Below are 26,563 nucleotides of genomic sequence, written 5' to 3' on the forward strand. Positions count from 1 at the left end.
TTGAAGCATATTTTTACCCCCTACCCCCCCCCATATTCCCCAACCCTACCTTCCTCTGCACATTCACCTCTTCTATTCACCAACAAACACCCCAAAAGCAGCAACAGAGTTGCATGATCAAGGTCTGTCAAACATATAGTATGTGACTGGCTTTGGAAACTAAGGTGCTACTGCATGAAGCTCTGTCCATTATGTGTTCTACTCTTACTGCCAGTGTCAATAGTGCATTCAAGCCTCTTGGTTCAAACTTTCACAGGATACATAAAAAAGCACTGTGAGCAACAAAAAAACTCATGTGAAGAAAGATGGCGGCATGGAGCCCATTGGGAGATCCATTCCCACACAGTTTGAGTCCACTCATTGGGAGGGTGTTCAGCTAGCCTGGTTTATTAGGGCACTGGTTGGAAACAGGGAGGAGTATTTGTCCATCAGTGCTATCCAAGGGCAAAGAGGGAGAGTGGTGAGTAAAGTAGATGAGTAGCCAACATTTCTAAAAGCAAACACAATATATTCTCTCTCTGGGAATTCTGTCAGAATGTGCTCATGGAACAGTGATGCAAAACAGTGATGCTGTGTCCCAAACGGCACCCTATTCCCTTTACAGTGCACTACATTGAGAATAGGGTTCCATTTGAGATGCAATGTCAGTGAATTTCAAAAACAATGTGGAGGTACCAAAAGAAAAGCAAACTAAAGTCTAAATAGGGTTAGAAATGAGGATTGGGAAGTCTTTCCTCTAGGTAACCTTTTGCAAAACCCATGTTGGCTTTCACTGGCTTCCGTTCATGACAGAAAAGACACTTGAACAGGTGCCCAAACACTGAAGACTACTCCAACCCAAACCTATGAACTGTGAGACTTGAAATGTGGAGAGTCCTTGGCTCCCTGACTCCGACTGAAGAGCCTTTTTATGATCTGTTTACATTAGTTAGAGAGCGGGCAGCCATTTTATTTTCTCCTACCCCTTTCCTTCCCTTGTCTCCCCCTCCTCCCTCTTTATTCCCCCCTCCTCACCCACAAATGTGTTGAGTCTAGATCCCCCAGCGTGGGAACATGGGAAGCAGAAGTTTGTGGTGTGTGTGCGTGTGCGTGCGTGTGCGTGCGCACGAGCGAGGGTGGGTGCCTGCCTGCCTGCCTGCAGCTCAGCGATCCGTCCCCCTGTGCTGTCCTCACCTGCAGCAATAATTTTGTCACGTCATAAAAAAACACTTGCTAAAATGGATATCTGTCCACATCTATGTTGGCTATGAGGTAGCGTGAGAGCAAACACTTAAATGAGGCAAAGCATGCCAAATGGCATCCTATTCCTTATAGAGTCCACTACTTGTGTGCCTTACAGTATACAAGGAATAGGGTGCCATTTGGGATGCAGTCTAAGGTCTGCAATTACGCTTGCTAACCTTGCTGAGCTTTCACCATGTCTCTTGCACTTGGCCCTCTGCTGCACACAGTAAACCAAACCAAATGAGTCTGTCTTTATATGAGACTTTCTGGATGTATTCTTGGACTGTGATTACACATATTATTTTCATGCACATTATGCAGAGTGGATGGTTTGCGGTCTGCGTGCGTGTATCTTGGTTTGCTGTGCAGTTTGTTGCCCTCTCACCCAGGTCTCAGGGAGAACCAGAGAGGGGAGCAGTCTCGCTAGCCATTCTCACTCAATCTGGGCTGAGAGGAAGGTGTAGCAGGTCCACAGGGCTTCTGGGCATGGTCCTCTACCACCCTCACGCTTTCCATTTCGTTTATGTTTCCCCTCGCCGCCATTTTAACCACCTTTTAGTTCAGGGTGACTACTGAGTTCACAGGGACACACACATACACAAACACACACACAAACACACACACACAAAAACGTCTGTTTGTTTGTTAGCTTTAGTTGAACTTACTTTTGTTGATTCTTTCAAGGCCATGTGTTTTTCAGATTTTTATTTCCAAGGATGTTTATCTGGCCTTGGTTAGTCTGCCACTCTACGGAGGCACAAAGAACTGGTCTGCCACACAATTGCATAGACACAGTGTTTTCCCTGCATACTGGGGCCTCCTAAAATGAGTGGCATTATTAAAGCAGTAGCAGTGTGGGCAGAGACTGTAAAAACCAGAGCTCCTTTAAATGTAATTAAAAGATTTATACCACCACCACTACCTATTTCTTATTTTATTTTCTAAATAAGTTTTCCACCTCAATTTCCAGTAACATCCGTAAACTGTAAAGCGGTATAAATTAAGGGCTGCGGTCGGTTCATTCGGACACAATCTGGTTCTTATTTAGAGACGTAAAGATTGAAAGAGAGAGAGAAAAGAGGGAGAAAAAGAAAGAATGAAAGAAACGCGCTAGCTGCTGCTGCTGCTGCCACTGAGAGCAGCTAACCATTTCCATGTGTCAGTGTGTCTCTGCTCTGGGGTTTTCCTCTTTGCTTGTTTCCGGCTGCGTCCCGCTGATTCTTACTGTCGCTAAACAGACTATAAAGCATAAGCGTTTAAGAGGGAGTGTCTTAACAAGGTGCAAGCGTCTACTGCCAATCAGAAGCCAGCATCTCCAGGGTCCCTTCCTGTTCCTCTCTCTGACTCGCTGCTCGGGGTTCCACAGATGTTCCTCCTTTAATTATTTTTTTTAACCCTTAAGTTAAAAGTTGTTTATGGCTGTGAAATGCAGGAATGTTGAGGGAGGAGGGAGGGGTTAGAATGGGAGAGGTTTGATGAATGGGGGGGGGGGGGGTTGAGGTGGAATATGGAGTGATGGGGGTGGAGGGATGAGGGATGCGTTTGAGCAAAGGGGCCACGGGCCTTTGGGTAACTGTCTTATGTTTCTACTTGGGTCCATACACACAGATACTCAATCACTCATGGGTAGATATTAAATACACACACACACACACACACACACACACACACAATACACACAATACACCAACAGTGACAGAATGTCTTGCCTGTAGATCTAAAATAGTTCCACATTAATTATCGTAGACAGAAGCCTGGGAAGTAGTGACTGATGTGGTCACTGGAACATACTGGAAAGAATACTAAACCACTCAGGAACTGTGTGTGCATGCGTGCGTGGGTGATTGTGTGCGTTTGTGCGCATGTGTGTGTGTGCGTGTGCGTGTGTGTGTGTGTGTGTACACTGGTTATACCAAACATTAGGAACACCTTCCAAATATTGAGATATTGAGCTGAACCCCCTTTTGCCTTCAGAACAGCCTCAATTCGTCAGGACTCTACAAGGTGTCAAGAGTTCCACAGGGTTGCTGGTCCACGTTGACTCCAATGCTTCCAAGAGTTCTGTCAAGTTTGGGTGGTGGACCATTCTTGATACACACCGGAAACTGTTGAGCATGAACAACCCAGCAGCGTTGCAGTTCTTGACACAAACTGGTGTGCCTGGAACCTAATATCCATACCCCATTCAAAGGCACTTAAATATTTTGTCTTGCCAATTCACCCTCTGAATGGCACACATATGCAATCCATGTCTCAAATGTCTCAAGACTTAAAAATTCTTCTTTAACCTGTCTCCTCCCCTTCAACTACACTGATTTAACGGGATTTTGCAATTGACATCCATAAGGGATCATAGCTTTCACCTGGTTTCACCTAGTCAGTCTACAGTGCATTTGGAAAGTATTCAGACCCCTTGACTTTTTCCAAATTTTGTTACGTTACAGCCTTATTCTAAAATGGATTAAATAAATAAAAATACTCAGCAATCTACACACAGTACCCCATGATGACAAAGTGTAAACAGGTTTTTAGAAATGTTTGCAAATGTATTACATATAAAAAACATAAATAACTTATTTACATAAGTATTCAGACCCTTTGCTTTGAGGCTTGAAATTGAGCTCAGGTGCATCCTGTTTCCAATGATCATCCTTCAAATGTTTTTACAATTTGACTAGAGTCCACCTGTGGTGAATTCAATTGATTTGACATAATTTGGAAAGGCACACGCCTGTCTATATAAGGTCCCACAGTTGACAGTGCATGTCAGAGCAAAAACCAAGCCACGGAGCGGCAGGGTAGCCTAGTGGTTAGAGTGTTGGACTAGTAACCGAAAGGTTGCAAGTTCAAATCCCCGAGCTGACAAGGTACAAATCTGTCGTTCTGCCCCTGAACAGGCAATTAACCCACTGTTCTTAGGCTGTCATTGAAAATAAGAATTTGTTCTTAACTGACTTGCCTAATTAAATAAAGGTTAAAAAAATAATTAAAAAAAAGGATTTGTCCGTAGACAAATCTCCATGACAGGATTGTGTTGAGGCACAGATCTGGGGAAGGGTACCAAAAAATGTCTGCAGCATTGAAGGTCCTCAAGAACACAGTGGCCTCCATCATTCTTGAATGGAAGAAGTTTGGAACCACCAAGAGCCGGCCAATCTGAGAAATCGGGGGAGAAGGACTTTGGTCAGGGAGGTGCCCAAGAACCCGATGGTCACTCTGACATCTCTGCAGCACTCCATCAATCAGGCCTTTATGGTAGAGTGGCCAGACAGAAGCCACTCCTCAGGCACATGACAGCCCGCTTGGAGTTTGCCAAAAGGCACCTAAAGGACTCTCAGACTATGAGAAACAAGATTCTCTGGCCTGATGAAACCAAGATTTAACTCTTTGGCCTGAATGCAAAGCATCACGTCTGGTGGAAACCTGGCACCATCCCTACAGTGAAGCATGGTGGTGGTAGCATCATGCTGTGGGGAATTTCTTTCAGCAGCTGGGACTGGGAGACTAGTCAGGATCGAGGGACAGATGAACGGAGCAAAGTACATCATTGATGAAAATCTGCTCCAGAGCACTCCGGACCTCAGGTTGGGGGCGAAGGTTCATCTTCAACAGGACTACAGCTCTAAGCACACAGCCAAGACAACACAGGAGTGGCTGTGGGGCAAGTCTGAATGTCCTTGAGTGGCCCAGACAGAGCCTGGACTTGAACCCGATCGAACATCTCTGGAGAGACCTGAAAATAGCTGTGCAGCAACACTCCCCATCCAACATGACAGAGCTTAAGAGGATCTGCAGTAAAGAATGGGAGAAACTCCCCAAATACAGGTGTGCCAAGCTTGTAGCATCATAACCAAGAAGACTTGAGGCTGTAATTGCTGCTAAAGGTGCATCAACAAAGTACTGAGTAAAGGGTCTGGATACTTATGTAAATGTAAGGATGGATGAGGGAAAAAAACGATTTAATCAATTTTAGAATAAGGCTGTAACCTAATAAAATGTGGAAAAAGTAAAGGGGTCTGAATACTTTCTGAAGGCACTGTAATGTCATGGAAAGGGCAGGTGTTCCTAATGTTTTGTTTACTCAGTGTACGTCTCAGCATTGTCGCTTCATACTCCCCTGCTTCCTAGTCTTTCAAACAGGGCCCTAACAAACCCAGTAGACAAAGCAACAGGGTCTACGTCCCAAATGGAACCTATTCCTTTAATAGTGCCCTATGGGCCCTGATTAAAAGTAGTGCTCTAAATAGGGAATAAGCTGTCATTTGGGACTTAAAAGCCCATTTAAATGACATCAAGCATCTCTAACAGAAGAGCCTCACCATGTACACAGATGAGTCAACATAAAACTGTGATCTACACCACACACACACACACACACACACACACACACACACACACACACACACACACACACACACACACACACACACACACACACACACACACACACACACACACACACACACACACACACACAGTTCTGTGTCTACTGAAGTCGAGCAGTCTAACATCTTATTTCTGGACCCCAGAGTATCGTCCAGACAAGGCCCCCTCTCTGGGGCAAGTATATCCCTCTGAGGGTGGGGTCTAGTGGGGCTAAATGGGAGCCAGGTGTCCCTGAGAGAGGGGCACCGTGGGGGAGACTGTGGCTAGCTAACATAAACCTTCTGTTCAAGCCAAATAAAAACCTGCCCCTTATTAAGAACAAAATGAAGGATGCTTTCCTGTAGGTGCCCTCTTGTGCTGCTCTTTGGAGCATGTGACAGCTTTCTGTGTGTGTGTGTGTGTGTGTGTGTGTGTGTGTGTGTGTGTGTGTGTGTGTGTGTGTGTGCGTGCGTGCGTGCGTGCGTGCGTGCGTGCGTGCGTGCGTGCGTGCGTGCGTGCGTGTGATGAAAGGGAAGTTTACACACAGTTCGCCATGACGCCAGTGAATAACCAGCATTAGAACAGCTGAAAACATACCCCACAAAAAGCCAAGTCCCACAGACGGAACCCCTCTAACTTCACATCATGTCAAGAGCACTCTACAATCCGCTACCATTCCTCTGCTGTTTGAACATTGTCACGTTAACATATACATGTCGATATAACTTTAGGAATCTCTCTCTCTTGCCTTGTTGGGGAAATTACTGGGCCCTAGACAGAACCAGGCAGGGGCTGCTGATTTGCGGCTGAACATGAATGAACAATCTGTTCTCCCACAACAATTGGGCTCCCATGGAAGAGTGGGAGAGCAGAGGCAAACCACACACAGATGTGTCATGTCTTTGTTTGTTTGCTGATTTGTGTGTTTGTTTTTGACTCCCCCCGTAGAGGAAAGGTTCGCATTTTAACAGGCCTGTAGAGTGTTCATTAGAGTGGACAGCAATATAGCATGGTTATTTTGGGACCAGACAATTGCTCACTGCTGTGTGTGTGTGTGTGTGTGTGTGTGTGTGTGTGTGTGTGTGTGTGTGTGTGTGTGTGTGTGTGTGTGTGTGTGTGTGTGTGTGTGTGTGTGTGTGTGTGTGTGTGTGTGTGTGTGTGTGTGTGTGTGTGTGTGTGTGTGTGTGTGTGTGTGTGTGATGGGCAATGGTCTCTCCTTCGGAGAATGAAAACAAGCACATTCAGCTCTGATGCACTCTAACTCCTTACACTGTGAGCAATCTCCATTTCAAAACATAGTTTCTTTCATGTCATAGGGTACTTTCGCAATGAGCTACTTTTCCTATGTGCCCTGGTCAAAAGTAGTGCACTATATAGGAAATAGGGTGCAATTTGGGACTTAATCGGGATGCATCGTCCATCAACAGGAAATTAGCCCCAGCTTTTCAGTTAATGTGAAACAGAACTTCTCTGCTCCACTCCATGGTGTAAAGCTAACAGCTCTCCCCATTCACAATGTCAGGAACAGTGCTGAAAATACATAGCAATGCCAGAACGCCTGGCTGGGACCAAAGAACATGAAGTCATCAAGCCAGGCAGGCGCTAACTGACCACTAAAAGGTGATGTTATGGTTCTGTCATATCCAGAAACACAGCTAGGAAGCAAGGTTGGAGTCAATTCCAAATTCAATTCTGGAATTCAAGCATGAAGTTGAGAATTTACTTGGAATTGTGTTGGAATTGGAATTGAATTGGAATTTAGACTGCCTAAATTGGAATTGAATTGGAAAATAAAAACATAATTGGAAGGGAATTGGAATTTAGAATTGTGTAACTTGAATTGTATTATAATTGTGCAGTTACTGGAGTTAATGCATTTAGCTTTGAAATTGAATCCAAACTTTGTTTTAAATCATCTCAACACAAAAACTGTGACCACATATTAGATAGTTTGATAAAATAATTATAAATATATACAGTATATACATTATATTTCAAATGTTTTCTAATGAGAATGGGCACTATATTTCCGGGTAGGTTATTTTGGTCCAATTAAACGGTTGGTTTACCCAAATCGCATATTGGTTTCTGTCACGTTCCTGACCTTATTTTCCTTTGTTTAACTTTGTTTAGTTGGTCAGGACGTGAGCTGGGTGGGTAGTCTATGTTAGGTGTTTCTATGTGGGGTTAAATGTGTTGCCTGATATGGTTCTCAATTAGAGGCAGGTGTTTGACGTTTCCTCTGATTGAGAACCATATTAAGGTAGGCTGTTCTCACTGTTTGTGTGTGGGTGATTGTTCCTGTGTCTGTGTCTGTTGCACCACACGGGACTGTTTCGTTTGTTTGTTCGTTTGGCTATTCTTTCCTGTTCGTGCGTTCTTCGTGTCTAAATGTAAGTTCTCAAGTTCAGGTCTGTCTACGTCGTTTGTTGTTTTGAAGTTTGTGTAAGAGTTTTCGTGTTTCGTCTTTCTTTAATAAATTCATTATGTCTACATTCAACTCTGCATTTTGGTCCGACCCTTACTCCTCATCCGAGGAGGAGGCATTAGACAGCCGTTACAGTTTCCTTACCCTTACCTGAACTATGTTTTGTGATTTGGGTGAAATATCCCTTAAGGATGCCTTTTTTATATATATGGAGGCTTGATTCCAATTACACTAAGTATTGTTCACTCAATTATTCTGTATTGCTTTATAATTCTACAACAGGTTGTATTGCTTACTTTTAGCTTTGGAAAATTTTCTAAATGGTGTCATGAAGCTGATTAACATATTTCCCAGTGTGCTGTTTCGCATGTCCATTTTTCAAATCCGTTGCTTCTATGCATGTTTATTTATATCATGCAGCACAAAGAAAAATAACATTATTGTTTTTATCTACTCTGAACTATTAAAAATCGTTGGATTCATTGTGTCCGTTAGGTGCCAGTTCATACGGTTTAAGTTCTCTTGTCAACTTCATGCGTCCTACCTTGCAATCAGTCCGAATGCAAAAGGTGGGTGATGAACTAGTCCGAACGTAGCAATTCCACCACTTGGCTGGATTTGAATGGTAATTAGACACCACCCTGAAGTTCATCACAATTTGATAAAATGGCCTTATGTGTTGAGCAAATCAAATATTTCATATTGCTGTTAGTGATATTACGTTTGATACCGAAGCTCCGAGGCGTGAGTCGAAATCGCTAAGCAGCTAACTTCGAACCAGCGTGCCGATGCATGTATCACCTTAGAGGTACATCATCAATGAAGTCCGAAGCTTCGTTTGATCACATGCTTTTTCAGACCGTGTGTTGCAACATGTTAGATCCCAGTGATTTCGCCGGCGTTCCGGTGTTTTCTTCGATTCCAAGCTGCTTTCAAACAATGACTTCTACTAGACATGGTTCTTACAAATATATAGTAAGAATTTTGTACAAAATGTTTGAATTGACCGGAAGTTTTTTAAATTTTATTTAACTAGGCAAGTCAATTGTGCGCTGCACTATGGGACTTCCAATCACGGCCGGTTGTGATACAGACTGGGATCAAACCAGGGTCTGTACTGACGCCTCTAGCACTGCGCCTCTCGGGAGTTAGTTTTGCAAGTGGAGTAAGGAACTATGGAACATTCAGGGCTGTAAGTTTATTAGGTCAAATCCTGTTGAAGGCACACTATTTAGAAAATAGTTTTATGTGAAACCACACTTTCTGCACTGTTGTTCAAATAATAATAGATTCAGTTTTTGAAAAAGAGTACATTTTAAGGCAAAAAAAAGGAAGCATGATGTAAAATGCAAACCTGATAATCCAACTGATTACAGGCTACTAAAGCCAACAGCCTACAGAGTTTGATGAAACCAGTAGGGGAAAAAGGCCTTTCTGATAATCAAATGCTGCTATTTATTGCTGACCAGCAGATGTCACTAATGTGTATTTCGAACAGATAGTAAAGCTCAGAGTAATGAACCGTTGTTCAACAACAATTGGGTGAAAGCGCCGAAGCCTTCAGAAAGCCTCTGTTTCCCATCACTAATTGCTGTGATATGGATAAGGCATATAATCAAAAACCGACGTTCAGATTTTTTTAACACACTTATGATGACATATAACTGTACGTAACCCTGGTTAAAATCTGAATGAAAGTGAATGCAAGGACCTTGTCTTTGTCACTAATAAACACAATCATGGTTGCTAATTCTACTGTCTGTCAGTCTAAAGGCACCTTGAGATATATGCAACTGTCTGCAAATATGCCTTTAGAAGGGATTTGTTTACTTTTTAATTACCATGACTGTGTGTGTTAGTGACAGAGACACGTGGCATTCAAACCCTAGAAGTCCTGTAATCTTCAACAAGTGAGTGCAAAGTGAATAGTTCATCATTAAAATGTAACCCTTTATGAGATTACATACAGAATCATACTGCTATACCTCAACAGCCCAGTTTACGTCAGGGAAGTCACATTGTGCTGTCTTACAAAATGATATACACAGAGTGTACAAAACATTAGGAACACCTACCTAATATTGAGTTGCACCTCCTTTTGCCCTCAGAACAGCGTCAATTTGTCGGGCATGGACTCTACAAGGTGTCGAAAGCGTTCCACAGGGATGATGGCCCATGTTGACTCCAATGCTTCCCACAGTTGTGTCAAATTGACTGGATGTCCTTTGGCTCGTGGAACATTCTTGATACACACAGGAAACTGTTGAGAGTGAAAAACACAGCAGCATTGCAGTTCTTGACACAGACCGGTGCGCCTGGTACCTACTACCAGACCCCGTTCAAAGGCACTTCAATCAGTTGTCTTGCCCGTTCACCCTCTGAATGGCACACATACACTATCCATGTCTCAATTGTCTCGAGCCGTTAAAATCTTTCTTTAGCCTGTCTCCTCCCCTTCATCTACACTGATTAAAGTGGATTCAACAGATACTGCAATAAGGGATCATAGCTTTTAACTATGTCATGGAAAGTGCAGGTTTTCTTAATGTTGCGTTTCCTATTGGAATCCAGCCACGATATCCAACAAATTGAATTTATGATAATCTGCCAACTGCATTGCAAATGACTGTTAACAACCATGGAATGGCCAAACAAGACTGCCTAAACCATTTAAATTGGAACAACCATCTCAGTAACAGGAACAATAAGTTCAACTACTAATGGATTGGTTTAGTTTAGAGAAATGTATGTTAACATCAATCAACCAATCAATCAATGTACAACCAAAAATATATTTAAACAAACAGTTCTAAAATCAACCTGCAATAGAGCTTGCTGGGAAATATGCTAATGTTAGGCCTGGTTTTAAATGACCATGTTTAAACAACAGAGTAAAAATGACACAATCACATTCAACTCTGGTTAAAACCAACACTTGGGTTATTTTACACCTCTGAATGTTCATTTAACTCCTGGAATAAATAAAGGTCTCATGTATTTTATGGAGAGTGGAATTCAACTCTACCTTTAGTAATTTGTCTTTATTTACCCATACACATATCATACAGGGAAGCACACATTTGCTTGTTGCTAGGAGCGTTGTCGACATGACCACAGCTCTGCACAATCCACAAATTTGAATAATGATTCATGTTTCGTGCTATGCATTTAAGTAATTGACAACATGATGTGTAAATGTTACATAAAGGGATTTGTTTGAATATAGAAAATGTGTAGCTAATGTGTTTTATGTGTTTCCCGATCTCATATAAAAAGGCTTGGCGATTATTGTAATAGTTTTTAGAGCATGGAGCTTTGTTCCCCACAATGTGCCAAACCAATTGGAGAAAAAAACAGTTTAAAGCAACAATGAATAATACAGTACTCACTACCGAGGGGAATCGAGTATCCTGCATTTTCAGTATTATTTCATGCTTTTCATATTAAACCGCTTTAACTTCTCAATGATATTCACTAATTGGATGGGTTATATTGAGGATGATGTTGAACATCTTCATGATTATATGTTTTAATTCTTAAAAGTCTAAGCTGTGGAGGCGGGGTTAAAATGACATGGTATTTTTTTAAGATAGTCATACTATGGATAATTTAGGTATTTGATTTAGAATTTTAGGACCCCTTTAGGTATAATTATATTTGGGGCGGGATAAGATATCGCATTTGGCCTTTACTACTATAGCATAGAGAAATGCATTGAATAACACATCCATAAATGGCAAAAAAGACAGTCAAAAAATCTACAATAATAAACAAGGTTTTAAAGTGTCTGTCCTATATCTAATAGATATAAGAAAATTCAGGAAATATATATTTTTTTTACACACATTTAACCCCTTTTTTGGGCAGGTACAAAACTACCTTTCGCACATCCATAGAAAATGTAGCCTGTACCGGTTACCTTCAGACAAGTCCCGTAACACTTTTGGGGGTTGTAGAGCAAAACGGAGGACACCATCGGGTTCGTGACAATATCCCCTTTCTACAGTGGGGTCACATTAGTAGTTTGTAACCCAAATGGTTCGGACGCTACAAACAGAAGTTGGCACATCGACTGTACTTACCTTCAGATGAGTCCTATGACATTTGAATGGATCGTAGAGCAAAACGGAGACCACCATTGTGTTTGGGAGAGTCTCCCCGCTGATGCGGAAGTGCGACATAGGCGGATGTGTTGGATTGAGACGCATCCAATGCAAAATATATCTCTAGCGTAAACTGACAGATTTTTAAAATTATGTTACTTAGTTTGACACACTGGTCGACTCTAGGGGTTTTAATATGAAAAGCATCTTATTGTATTTAAGGTAATTCCCCAAATTCCTGAAAGTTTTCAGAATTCAGGGGACATTTTGAGGTTTACCAGGAATATTCCCTCTTAGTTCGTTAAGAGGTACAGTTGGTCTTTGGAATCTGCCATGAGTTCAGGTAGTTAGGTTGAGTGTGGCTTGGGTTGAAAGATGTAAAGGAATTTAAATCCGGGGAATTGGTCTAGAGGGAATTTAATTATGTGAATTGTTGTGGCAGAATATTGAATTAGGAATTGGAATTCGAGATTAGTTGAAATTACTCTGAATTGAAGAACTGCTCTGGAATTTTGAAATTAAGTCATGGAATTTATAGGGAGAGGGAATTGCATTGTAATTGAATTTGTGGAATTGACTCCAGCCCTGATAGGAAGGAATCAGACCAGGGTGAAACCCTGGGAGTGCTCGCAAGCGAGCGAGAGCAAGAACCAGAGAGAGATGCACGCACACACACACAGCAAATTTGTGGGTGTTAAAAATGTCTCTGTTGCGGTAAAAAACTGTGTTGATTCTAGTGTGGTTAACTCCTGTGCGATTGAAATTGACATCATCTGCAGTGAATAAATGAAGTGTTATTTGAATAACAGTGGAATCAACACCGTGTAGCATTGTTGTTACTCGATTGTGTTGAGTTCATTTCCGTTAACCCTCTCAGAGTGAAAACGACATGACAAGTGCTTCGTTATCGTGTTTCGCAGGATGCTTTGTTGCAGGTAGCTTTTTAGAATACTTTGTTTTAATATCTATGTTTCTGCACGCACAATGATTGCTTAATTGAATTTATACTACACAAAGACTAATGACATAATCCAATCTGTAAATTGTTGGACAAATTTCACCTGTTATTGAGATGGTTGTTCCAGATTAGATGGTTTCGGTAGTCTAATTTATCAATCTTTCCTACGTTGGCAGTCACTCCAACTGCAGTTATGGGTGATTAAAAGTTCCAATTGTTGGCTATCTTAACTATGGATGGATTCTGGTACCTCTAAAATTCACTCAAAAGGCACCCTGGGAAATAAATATGCAAATAATGCTTTGCACCCTACAGTGTTAACAACACCCCAAACGTGTCACTATAACACGTGTTGATTTCTTAACACTGTGAAAGTGTTACAGCATCAGCTCTAATAAAGTGTTCATTTCATTCGGAAATTTGAAACACCCATGGTGTTAGAGACCCAACACACGGTGTTAGTATATTGACACTTTGAAAAGTAATAGTTTAGCACTGTTTGATCATTTCTAAGAACGTTTTACATTTAACACTGTGGGAGTTAACATTCCAATCACACATTTTCTATGCACACGCATGCACACCCGCATACACATGCTGTACCCATGCTGTTAATCCATCTATATCTGCCCAGGAGTATCTAACCGGTCTCTAATGCTAACAGCAAACTCCCTTCTTTATCATATGGAACATGTCCCTCCTTGTAATTAAATCAGCTCAATAGGTTCCTGCCTTGTTTCTTCAGGAGGGATGCTGGCACTTTAAACGGAAGGTCTAATAGACAGTCTGGACTGCATTCATCTCTGGCATTAAAATGCAGCTCCCTATTTTTAGATCCCAAACAGACTGTATGGTTAAAGGGAATGGTGGAGCTTTTTGTTTAAAGGGAAGATTGCAGAATTAGGTTGCTGTTAAACATTCGGAATCGTTTCATCCTTTCCAACTAAAAGTTCCAATACGACATAACACTTTACCTTTTGTATTTTCTGAAAAATGTCTGTTTTATCCGAATTTGACCGAAGTCATGTCGGAAAAGCGTTCCAAAAAGTGACGTAAAGAGGAGCACTAGCCTCTGTCCACATGAGACGGTTAAGATCCATATTATACCAAGTCTCATATTGTTTAAAAAATATATATTTTTGCACTCTGAATGAAGCCAACTTATCATCTGACAATATCCTGTGATTTCTTTATTCTGTATCAGATGTTTTTTAAATCACTTATACAGCTTGCAGGCTTTTAGCATAGTCCATTTTCCACCCCTGGCTAACCCCTACTAGCTAACCACTAGCAGGCTTCAAACACATCACTTATTAGCAGTTCAGCACACTAGCATTTCTCCTACTATTACACAAAATCAAGATAAACATTTTCCATCATAGCAGACATTGAACTTCTATAACCAAACTGGCTAAAACTCTGTTGTTGACCAATGGTAGCTACAGTTAGCCACATGCTAACCTGCGTGCTCGTACTAGCAGCAGTGAATCCAGGTAGAGGGAAAGGGAAAGGGGGATACCTAGTCAATTGTACAACTGAATGCATTCAACTGAAATGTGTCTTCCACATTTAACCCAACCCTTCTGAATCAGAGAAGTGAAGAGGGCTGCCTTAATCGACATCCACGTATTCGGCGCCCGGGGAACAGTGGGTAAACTGCCTTGCTCAGGGGCAGAACGACAGATTTTTACTTTGTCAGCTCTATACTGGCTATCACAAACATTGGCTAACATGATATACTGCAAGTTATATCTGCCAATGAAGATCAGGTAGTTCAGTTAAAAAAAGACATATCTTGAAATAAATAGTGACATCCTTCAATTTGGTATTTGACCATTTATTTCTGCAACACTTGCAGTATTGTGTTGATGGAGTTGTTGTAGCTTGCTTGGTAGCTACCTAGGTTATATCATCCCCAAACACCATGCTAGATCCGTGTGAGTGGGCCAGTTTGTTTTCCATGGCCGGTGCAATTAGATTGCTGGCAATCCTAATTTTTTTATCATCTACTAGGAACAGCATGAAAAAACTTTTTAGGCAATTTAGTACAATTTAGTACAAGCTCCCGAGTGGTGCAGCGGTCTAAGGCATTGCATCTCAGTACAAGAGGCGTCACTACAGTTCCTGGTTTGAATCCAGGCTGTATCACATCCGGCCGTGATTGGTAGTCCCATAGGGTGGAGCACAAGTGTACCAGCATCGCCTGGGTTTGGCCGTCATTGTAAATAAGAATTTGTTCTTAACTGACTTGCCTAGGTAAATAAAGTTAAATACTTACTTGATTAACCTCCATCAAGGAAGCCACCCATCATAGTGTAGTAGTAACACTGATGTTGTCAGGGGACTTGGAGCCGACATTGACTGTGGGCACAGAACAGTTTTTTAGTCATACCTTCATGGTGAATCCACTCTTTCACTGTCGGTAGCCATCTTAATTATTTGGGACAAAGTGAGCCCCGCATATGACTGCAGTGCCAGGGATTCCCCTGACCCAGTCTGCTCGCTGCTTATTCACGAAACCGCCAAACATGCATGCCAGTAAAATATGGTTGTAGTGTACTGCCACCACCACCGGGTTATTCCATTCTTATCGTCAAAACCTCAATGTGTTGTTGGTATATGAGTTTTTGTATTTATTTTGGAATCCCATGTTGTTAGATTTGTGGAAACATATTGTGCAAATTGCCCTTTAAGGTTCTGTGTCCAAAAAGGCCCCCTATTACCTACAGTACCAGTTAAAAGTTGTCTTTACAATTCACATTGTAATAGTGAAGACATCAAAACTATGAAATAACACATATGGAATCACTGCCAAAACTGTCAAACAAATCTAAATATATTTTATATTTGAGATTCTTCAAAGTAGCCACCCTTTGCCTTGATGACAGCTTTGCAAACTCTTGGCATTCTCTCAACCAGCTTGATGAGGTAGTCACCTGTAATGCATTTCAATTAACTGGTGTGCCTTGTTAAAAATGTATGCGTTTGAGCCATTCAGTTGGGTTGTGACAAGGTGGGGGTGGTATACAGAAGATAGCCTCATTTGGTAAAGACCATCTCCATATTGTGGCAAGAACAGCTCAAATAAGCAAAGAGAAACGACAGTCAATCATTACTTTAAAACATGAAGGTCAGTCAATACGGAAAATTTCAAGTGCAGTTAAAAAGAAACATCAAGCGCTTTGATGAAACTAGCTCTCATGAGGACAGCCACAGGAAAGGAAGACCCAGAGTTACCTCTGCTGTAGAGGAAAAGATCATTAGAGTTACCAGCCTGAGAAATTGCAGCCCAAATAAATGCTTCACAGAGTTCAAGTAACAGACACATCTCAACATCAACTGTTCAGAGGAGACTGCGTGAATCAGGCCTTCAATTTTTTATTTAACCTTTTTTAAACTTCATGATCGAATTTATGCAAAGAAACTACCACTAAAGATCCCCAATAAGAAGAAGAAACTTGCTTGGGCCAAGAAACACGAGCAAAGGACTTTAGACTGGTGGAAAACTGTCCCTTGGTCTGAGGAGTCCAAATTTGAGATTTTTGGTTCCAACCACTGTGTCTTGGTGAGACAGAGAGTAGGTGAACAGATGATCTCCACATGTGTGGTTCCCATCGTGAAGCATGGAAGAGGTGTGATGGTGTGGGGGTGCTTTACTGGTGAAACTATCAGTGATTTATTTTGAATTCAAGGCACATTTTACCAGCATGGCTACCTGCAGAGATAAGCCATCCCATCTGCTTTGCTCTTAATGGGACTATCATTGGTTTTTCAACAGGACAATGACCCAACACACCTCCAGGCTGCGTAAGGGCTATTTGACCAAGAAGGAGAGTGATGCAGTGCTGCATCAGATGACCTGGCCTCCACAATCACCTGAACTCAACCCAATTGAGATGGTTTGGGATGAGTTGGACCGCAGAGTGAAGGAAAAGCAGCCAACAAGTGCTCAGCATATGTGGGAACTCCTTCAAGACTGTTGGAAAAGCATTCCACATGAAGCTAGTTGAGAGAATGCCAAGAGTGTGCAGAGCTGTCATCAAGGCAACGGGTGGCTACTTCGAAAAATATAAAATATATAATATATTAGTTTAACACTTTTTTGGTTACTACATGATTCCATTCGTGTAATGTAATAGTTTTGATTTGTTCACTATTTTTCTACAATGTAGAAAATAGTAAAACTAAAGAAAGGTGTGTCAACTTTGACTGGTACTGTTTAAAGGGCACTACCTTTGACCGGAGCCCTATGAGCCCTGGTAAAAGTAGTGGACTATATAGGGAATAGGGTGCCATTTGGGACGCATACCCCTCTCTTTGTGTTCCCAAGGATTTCAAACTCACAATCAGTTAATGGTTACCTTTCCTTTTCTTTGAGCATTTCCTGCAGGGAAAAAAGAATCAGGAGGATTTTGGGATTGAGTACTTGGCTGCTCCCTTGTCTGGGAGGTTGTGGGGTGTGGGTGAGGAGAGGATGTGACCCAGTCCTACATAGGGGTGTGTTATGTTGGGTATGGGAGTGTGTATTCAATATCTGTATTCTGTATCTATAATGGATAGCGACAGTTTGTACCCTCTTTCCGTCACCTGCATATGGGGTGAAGGCTAGTACACTGCACAGCGATGTCAGATGTCCTCTCCATCTCATTTTTGTATCCCAATTGGTACCTTATTCCCTATTTAGTGCACTACTTTTGACCAATGCCCATAGAGCTCTGGTCAAAAGATGTATATAGGGAATAGGGTGCCATTTGGGATGAAGCCTTTCTCAGCTAATGAGAGCACAGCTGTGTTAAGAACAAAAATCTTCTAGAGCCCTGTACGTCCTCTGGCTATGTGTTTACTTTGGCACCTGTGCCCTCTTTGACGTTGGCATCCTGCGTCACCCTCCACTCCCATATACTCCCCTAGCCCAAACTAGACTCTTTGATTTGCCACATGAGACCCTGTCTCCTGCTGGGTTCAAGTCATTAGTGTGTCTCTAAAACCACCATCACTATGAAGACATTATATTTCAACCTGCTGTAGGCCTTCCTCTCTGGCTGTACCCACAACATAGCTCATATATAGCATTGACTTTGTCCCTTATCTAACCATGCATCTACTAACTTTCTCACACTGCCTCGCTCTCTCTCTCGGTGTCCGACATGAGCGTGTGCGTGCGTGTATGCTTGTATGCGTGCGTGTATGTGTGTGTGCGTGCGTGCGTGTGAGTGTGTGTGCGTGCGTGCGTGCGTGTGAGTATGGGGAATGTTACAGCCTCTTCTACCAGGACGTCTCCAACAGAATCACCTGCTGCACCTTCCCCACACCACCACACATGCACACTTAGTCATTACAATGGCCATCCCAGTATTCATGGCAAACATAAATACCATGATGCCTCAGAGAGCTCAGACAACCACCCAGCTACCCAGCCACAGCTTTAGGTCATCCTGGTCAGGCTAGCTCCATCAGACGGTAGACAGTACTGGATGAGCTTTGTCTCTGAGACAATACATACAAGCCCTGACCATGGTCACTGTATCAAAACATAAGCTTTACCAAAGTGACACATATTTCAGCGTCTGTGGGAACATATTTCCCCATTGGGGTGGATTTTTTTACTTAGATTTACGCACAGGTGCGTCAATAGACTCTTAAGGATTTCATGGCTAAGTCAAAGCGGGTGCTAGTCTACAAACTCCCTGCTTCCAGAGTCACATCCAATCAAACACATGTGGTAACCTCTGCCTGCCGCTACTTCAACCCCATCTAAAGACCTCTTTGTTTTGCTGGAAAAACACATTTAGGCAGCAGGCATTACGGTACAGTGGCCTCCGGTTTAGCGAGCCTTGGGATGTTTTCTATTAATACACACACACACACACAGCTCTGGGTCCTGTTGCTCTAGTTTGCTATAGACAGATAATGAGAGAGCGAGGGAGTGTAATTCCAATCATCTGTTCTGGGTTTGGTGTGTGTTTGGGGCCCTGAATGCAGCTTCTTTAGGAGGTCCATTACGCACCACAGAGAAAGTACCTCAAATACCTTGTGTGATGTGTACAGTAAACAAACAAACACACAGACAAAGACACACATCACACACAGACCTGACCCTGCTCAAGGCACCTATTGAACTAAAAGACTAGAGCCTGGAGGGCTATAGGAAAATCTGTAGTGACATTCCTGCTTCACATCTCCCCCCTCCCACTCTTTGACAAATGTTTTTTTTTTTTTTTTCATCGTTGCACTCTTGTTCCCTTTGAGGGCCCCCTGACCCTCAGCTCTAACCCTGCTACCAGATCACACAGACAGAATCTCAGGCCTCCACTGTCCACTGTAAGCTGATGAGCCTCCCTACCTGTCCCTCAATAGCTCAAGGAAGAAAAGGCGGCGTCACGTGACTTGGGGTAATTTTCATACCTGTTGCGTTGGTAATGGTGCATCGCTTTCATGATGGGGCCCCAGATGGAACTAGAGGATTAGATCTACCTCATCTACTACTGTACCTTCAGGAGAGAGAGAGAGCGAGAAAGAGAGAGTGAGAGGGAGAGAGGGAGAGAGATTTAGAAGAGGAAATTTTACCCTCTAGTGTCTGATCCATTTCATAACCTGTGTTGAAGAGGAGGGGGGTAGCTACAGTGACAAGGAAAAGTATGTGAACCCTTTGAAATTACCTGGATTGCTGCATAAATTGGTCATACAATTTGATCTGACTTCTTCTAGGTCACAACAATAGACAAACACAGTCTGCTTAAACTAATAACACACAAACAATTCTACGTTTTCATGTCTTTATTGAACGCACCGTGTTAACATTCACAGTATAGAGTGGGGAAAGTATGTGAACCCTTGGATTTAATAACGGGTTAACCTTTGGCAGTAATAAACTCAACCAAACGTTTTCTGTAGTTGCGGAACAGACCTGCATAACGGTCAGGCGGAATTTTGGACCATTCGTCTTTACAAAACTGTTTCAGTTCAGCAATATTCTTGGGATGTCTGATGTGAACCTCTCATGCCACAGCATTTTAAATCGGGTGGAAGTCAGGACTCTGACTGGGCCAATCCAGAAGGCATATTTTCTTCTGATGAAGCCATTCTGTTGTTGATTTACTTCTGTGTTTTGGGTCGTTGTCCTGTTGCAACAAACAACTTCTGTTGAGCTTCAATTGGCGGACAGATAGCTTTACATTCTCCTGCAAAATGTCTTGATGAACTTGGGAATTCATTTTTCCGTCGATGATAGCAAGCTGTCCAGGCACTGAGGCAGCAAGGCAGCCCCAAACCATGATGCTCCCTCCATCATACTTTACAGTTGGGATGAGGTTTTGATGTTGGTGTGCTGTGCCTTTTTTTCTCCACACAGTGTTGTGTGCTCCTTCCAAACAACTCAACTGTAGTTTCATCTGTCCACAGAATATTTTGCCAGTAGCGCTGTGGAACATCCAGGTGCTCTTTTGCAAACTTCAGACGTTCAGCAATGTTTTTCTTAGACAGCAGTGGCTTCTTCCATTGTGTCCTCCCATAAACACCATTCTTGTTTCGTGTTTTACGTATTGTAGACTCGACAACAGAGATGTTAGCATGTTCCAGAGATTTCTGTAAGTCTTTAGCTGACACTCTAGGATTCTTCTTAACCTCATTGAGCATTCTGCACTGTGCTCTTGCAGTCATCTTTGCAGGACGGCCACTCCTAGGGAGAGTAGCAACAGTGCTGAACTTTCTCCATTTATAGACAATTTTCTTACCGTGGACTGATGAACATCAAGGCTTTTAAAGATCATTTTGTAACCCTTTCCAGCTTTATGCAAGTCAACAATTCTTAATCTTAGGTCTTCTGAGATCTCTTTTGTTCGAGGCATGGTTCACATCAGGCAATGCTTCTTGTGAATAGCAAACTCAAATTGTGTGAGTGTTTTTTATAGGGCAGGGCAACTCTAACCAACATATCCAATCTCGTCTTATTAATTGGACTCCCGGTTAGCTGACTCCTGATTAGCTTTTGAAAAAGTCATTAGCCTAGGGGTTCACATACTTTTTCCAACCTACACTGTGAATGTTTAAATGATGTATTCAATATAGACAAGAACAATTCAGTAATTTGTGTGCTATTAGTGTAAGCACACTGTGTTTGTCTATTGTTGTGACTAAGATGACGATCAGATCACATTTTATGACGAATCTATGCAGAAATCCAGGTATTGCAAAGGGTTCACATACTTTTTCTTGCCACTGTATATTATGGTGGAACTTTATAGAGCAGAAACAACACAGCAGAATCTCCAATAACAACAGACCAGAGGTGGGACCCGCCAGGAGCTTACGGTTAATGGGCCACATTATACTCATCACACACAGAGGAGGTGTGAGGGTGGGAGAGAGAGAGAGGGAGAGAAGGAGAGAGACAGGCTATGTGCACACTGCCCGCAGAACGAGGTGGAAACTGAGCTACACTTCCTAACCTCCTGCCAAATGTATGACCACATTAGAGACACATATTTCCCACAGATCACACAGACCCAGAAACAATTTGAAAACAAAATCAACCATTGATAAACTCCCATATCTGTTAGGCGAAATAGCGCAGTATGCAATCACAGCAGCAAGATTTGTGGCCCGTTGCCATGAGAAAAAGGACAAACAGTGTGAGAAAACAACACTTTAAATACAACCTATATTTATCTGTTGATTTATTCTCCCTGTCATACTTCAGCTACTTGCACATTGTTACAACACTGTACAAAGCCAATAATATGACATTTGAAATGTCTACATTCGTTCAAAACTTTTCTGAGTCTAATGTTTACTAATGTTTCCCTTGTTTATTTCCCTTTGTTTATTGGCTATTCTATTTCCTTGGCAATGTACTCGTACGTTTCCCTTGCCAATAAAGCCCATTGAATTGAGAGGGGGGGGGGGGGCAGAGAAAGAGCGAGAATGCCGGTAAGCAAGAACGGGTGCACACTCCGTCCCCACAGTACTTCTGTCTGTGACACCGGAATCCCTGCCAGAGGGCCAGGCGTTAGTGACAGCCCAGACGGTGTGTGTGAAGAGTGTGTTTGTGTGTCTGTCTCCAGTGTGTGCGACTGGAGCACAGGAGTCATTAATAAGGGCAGAAAAGAGGGAGTGCTATTTTCCTCTTTTCCTGCCCACTCAGTGAGACCTGGGAGGAGGTTGTAGCAGGGAGGAGGGAGGAAGACGAGAGGGGGGTTAAAATTGCAGGATGTGGGAGAAAGGCTTTCATCCAGCCTGGAAGACAAAGGAGCTGCCAGTGACGAGCATGGGTCCCCCGCTGCCATCGCCCTACTACATGGTGGATGGGATGTTAGGGAGGCAGAGGAGAGGCAGGGGGGAATATTTTTTTTAGGGGCAGAGGGTGGGAAGGAAGGCAGGGGCTGTTAAGGAGGCTTGGGGAAGGCAGGGGTAGGACGGTACTGTAGGCAAGGGGTGTTAAGGAGGCTGGGGGGGTGCAGGGGTAGGAACGGAGGCGGGGGGTGTTAGAGAGGCAGAAGGAGGCGGGGGGTGTTAGGGAGGCAGAAGGAGGCAGGGGGTGTTAGGGAGGCTGGGGTAGGAAGGGAGTCAGGAGGTGTTAGGGAGGCTGGGGGAGGCAGGGGTAGGAAGGGAGTCAGGGGGTGTTAGGGAGGCTGGGGGAGGCAGGGGTAGGAAGGGAGGCAGGGGGTGTTAGGGAGGCAGGGGAAGGAAGGGAGGCAGGGGTAGGAAGGGAGGCAGGGGGTGTTAGGGAGGCAGGGGTAGGAAGGGAGGCAGGGGTAGGAAGGGAGGCAGGGGGTGTTAGGGAGGCTGGGGGAGGCAGGGATAGGAAGAGAGGCAGGGTTAGGAAGGGAGGCAGGGGGTGTTAGGGAGGCTGGGGGAGGCAGGGGTAGGAAGGGAAGCAGGGTGTGTTAGGGAGGCAGAAGGAGGCAGGGAGGCAGGGAGGCAGGGGGATGAGGAAGGGGGGCCTCGCAAATTACTGCTCAGTGTCTAATGGTAGCCTCTCCCTCCCTCCCTCCCTCCCTCCCTCCCTCCCTCTCTCATGGCTGTTTGTTTCAGACAGACGGTGTAATTACAGACTTTAACATAAGAGCAGGCCTGGTTTTGTGTGGGTAGCCTAACTGACAGTTCTAGTACAACTGTGTGTATGTGTGCGCATGTGTATGTCCGTGTGTGAGTGTGTGTGGGGTTGGGTCACTTTCATGTCTCATGTTCCATTTCCTTCGTGCGTGTGCGTGCGTGCGTGCGTGCGTGTGCGTGCGTGCGTGCGTGTGTGTGTGTGTGTGCGTGTGTGTGTGTGTGCGTTTGCGCGAGACCACGTCAGCCAGCCTGTCTTTCTCATTGAGAAAGAAGGAGGTTTTCCTAAAAGCCTAAGCGGCCACAATCTCTCAAAGTCTCTGTCGTCTACTGTGCAGTATATTGTATGTTTGGGTGTGAGGCCACCGTCAATCTCTGTCGTCCTCTGTGCCATATCTTATGACCAGCACTGAGCAATCTGGATTTCCTCATCCCAGACCCTACATGTGTGCCAAATCCCACCCTATTCCTCATGTAGCGTACTACCATAGGGCTCTGGGCCTCGTGTCCCAGTTGCAATGTAATTTAAGCATTACGATGATCGTACAATCAAAAGGTTTATCTGTCTTTCTGTGACCGCCAACAGCTTCATAATGAAGTTGACTGGAAATACAAAGTTGACAATGTCTTTGTTATTGTTACAAACAAGTGAAGAATAAAACAATGGTTCAAATGAAAACCCGAGATGACTGCAAAATATATATATTATTACATTATAGGCTCTGTAGGCCTATATATTTCAATCACATTGAAATACATTTGATGTTAATTCAGTTGAATTATATTTAGCTAATTCTAGGCTGCTGTCTGTAATTTTTGCCTTAATATATTTAATGACGTTTAAAAAATTATCGGACAAATCTTGATTTCGTTCATTATCATAAGGTAAGCATTTAGAATAAGCTGCCTCAGTATTTGCAGCCATAGGTGGTAATATCTCTCTAGGAGCTGATCCGTCGTCAGTACTGTGAAATAATGAAAACGTTAAGGTAAGATTTGAATGGAGAAAGCTGATCCGAGAGCAGCGCTGCTTTTCTTTCGATCCGACCAGTATTGACACAATGTCTAACGACGCACTTAGCCAACGTTACCTCTACGTGCCTGGTTTGGGAAACACTCTTAAATAGTTGGCTCGTAAATAGCGATGCATCTGGTTCGTGTGTCAAGCGGTGATCTTCTGTGTATAAAGTGACACGAAATGGCAAAAAAAAATCTTGCGACACACTTAGCTATTCAGGTGGTCAAATCAAATTTTATTTCATTTCAGTCGGTAAATAATAAGCGTTTTCAAGTGCGTTTTAGTAACGATGGTTTTGGGAAACAGCTCGGCTACAAAAGATCCATCATAGATGGTTCTAGCGATGATCTTAACGCCACAAAGGCTCTGGGAAACGAGGCCCTGGTCAATAGTAGTGCACTACCGAAGAAATAGGGTGCCATTTGGGACACAAACCTACCACTGCCATTTCACAGGCGCACTGCGCTCACACCGCCCATTCAGTTTACACACACACACACGGATCAACACATATATTCCCCAAACACACTCCATCATTCTCCAGCAAGCCGCAGGAGTTTACAGAAAGATAACCCAAACATCATAAGCCCTGGAACGAGACACAAGCTAAACGTAGGGGTACTCTTGCCACAACTTTTAAAGCCGTTGTTTGAGCATCATTTTCATATGATGCATATTTGTTTGAAATGAAAGAATACATGGGCTTTCAAATGACTGAATCTGTGTGAAGTGTGAGCGTATATCATATAGTGTATAGGTCCATGCCATTTCAAACATCTCTACCTTTATGGATGTGAAAGGAAGTGCATTATTGATGAAACGTATGTGGTTCCGCAGTGGTTTGAATGTAAAGTTATGACTAGAGTTTTTCCGAGACATATTTAGCCAGCTACTCCCTAGGGGCTCTTCCCTCTGAGTGGATGGTCAGGGGGTCTAGGGGCTGTTCCATCTCTCCTCTCCTCCCCACCCTCTACTCAGGGTGATGGGTCCAGGGCGGCCTGATTTGTTCTTGAGCGGATGGTCAGAGTGCCGGAAAATAATGACAAATAATTTGTAGACTGCAAATTGACTGCAAGAATCCCTAACAGATATAATATTTGAGTAAAACATAATCATTTCAAACCTTGCTCACATTTGTATACGATCACATATATCTCTCTAATATGCGTGGGAATACTTTGGAACAGATTTCCTAATTTTTTATCACTTGGATCTAATTTCCTGTTGTTTTTACAGTTCTTTATGTCTAACAAATAAAATCTCATTTGGCCAGTGGGCCCCCACTTGGGGATCCCTGGTCTAGGGGTTGTTCTCTCTATCCCCCCCACCTTCTACGCAGGGTGACGGGGCATGGAGCTGTTCCATCTATCCTTTCCTCCCCACCCTCCACTCAGGGTGATAGGCCTCCGTCTCAGGAGCTTCGTACCTGTCTCTTAAATATCCCTGAGCCAAGACCATAATCTCAGGCAGAAACTAGAGCCCCAGGTTTAATGGACTATTATGCTGACAAAACACTCCCCGAACGCACCCAGCCGACCTGCAGGGGTGCTTCTATCTCTTTCTTTTGCTCCCTATCATACTTTCTGTATGACTCTGTCTCACTCTATCTTTTCTCTGTTTATTTTGCCATCTCTCTCCCTCTCCCCTCCTCCCCCTCTAGCCTGTAGTATTCCTTTCAGCGGAGGCTGATTCCACCGCTCGCTGGCTGCATATTTGTATCTGACAGAAGCTTTGTTAGGAGACCTCCTGACCTGCCGCGGCCGGCCTCTACTTATCACATTCTTCAGGGAATGGAGACTATTATTGCCTGCGTCCCAAATGACACCATTTTCCCTACACAGTGTACTACTTGGGCTTGGGTCAAAAGTAGTGCACTATGTAGAGAATAGGGTGCCATTTGGAACGTGCCCCATAGCCTCGTGGCTATTAGCTGATGGGTCATACTCAGACATACACTATACAGTGCATTCGGGAAAGTTTTCAGACCCCTTGACTTTTTCTAAATGTTGTTACATTACAGCCTTATTCTAAAATGAAGAAGAAAAAAAATATATAATAATAATAATAATTCCTCCAATCAATCTACACACAATACGCAATAACGACAAAGCGAAAACGGGTTTTTAGAAATGTTTGCAAATATATTACAAATAAAAAACAGAAATAACTTCTTTAAATAACTATTCAGACCATTTGCTATGAGACTCGAAATTGAGCTCAGGTACACCCTGTTTCCATTGATCATCCTTGAGATTTTTCTACAACTATGTTGGAGTCCACCAGTGGTAAATTCAATTGACTGTACTTTATTTGGAAAGGCACACACCTGTCTACATAAGGACCCACAGTTGACAGTGCATGTCAGAGCAAAAACCAAGCCATGAGGTCGAAGGAATTGACCGTAGAGCTCCGAGACA

The sequence above is a fragment of the Salvelinus fontinalis genome, chromosome 25 (assembly GCF_029448725.1).
Source record: "Salvelinus fontinalis isolate EN_2023a chromosome 25, ASM2944872v1, whole genome shotgun sequence".
NCBI lineage: Eukaryota > Metazoa > Chordata > Actinopteri > Salmoniformes > Salmonidae > Salvelinus > Salvelinus fontinalis.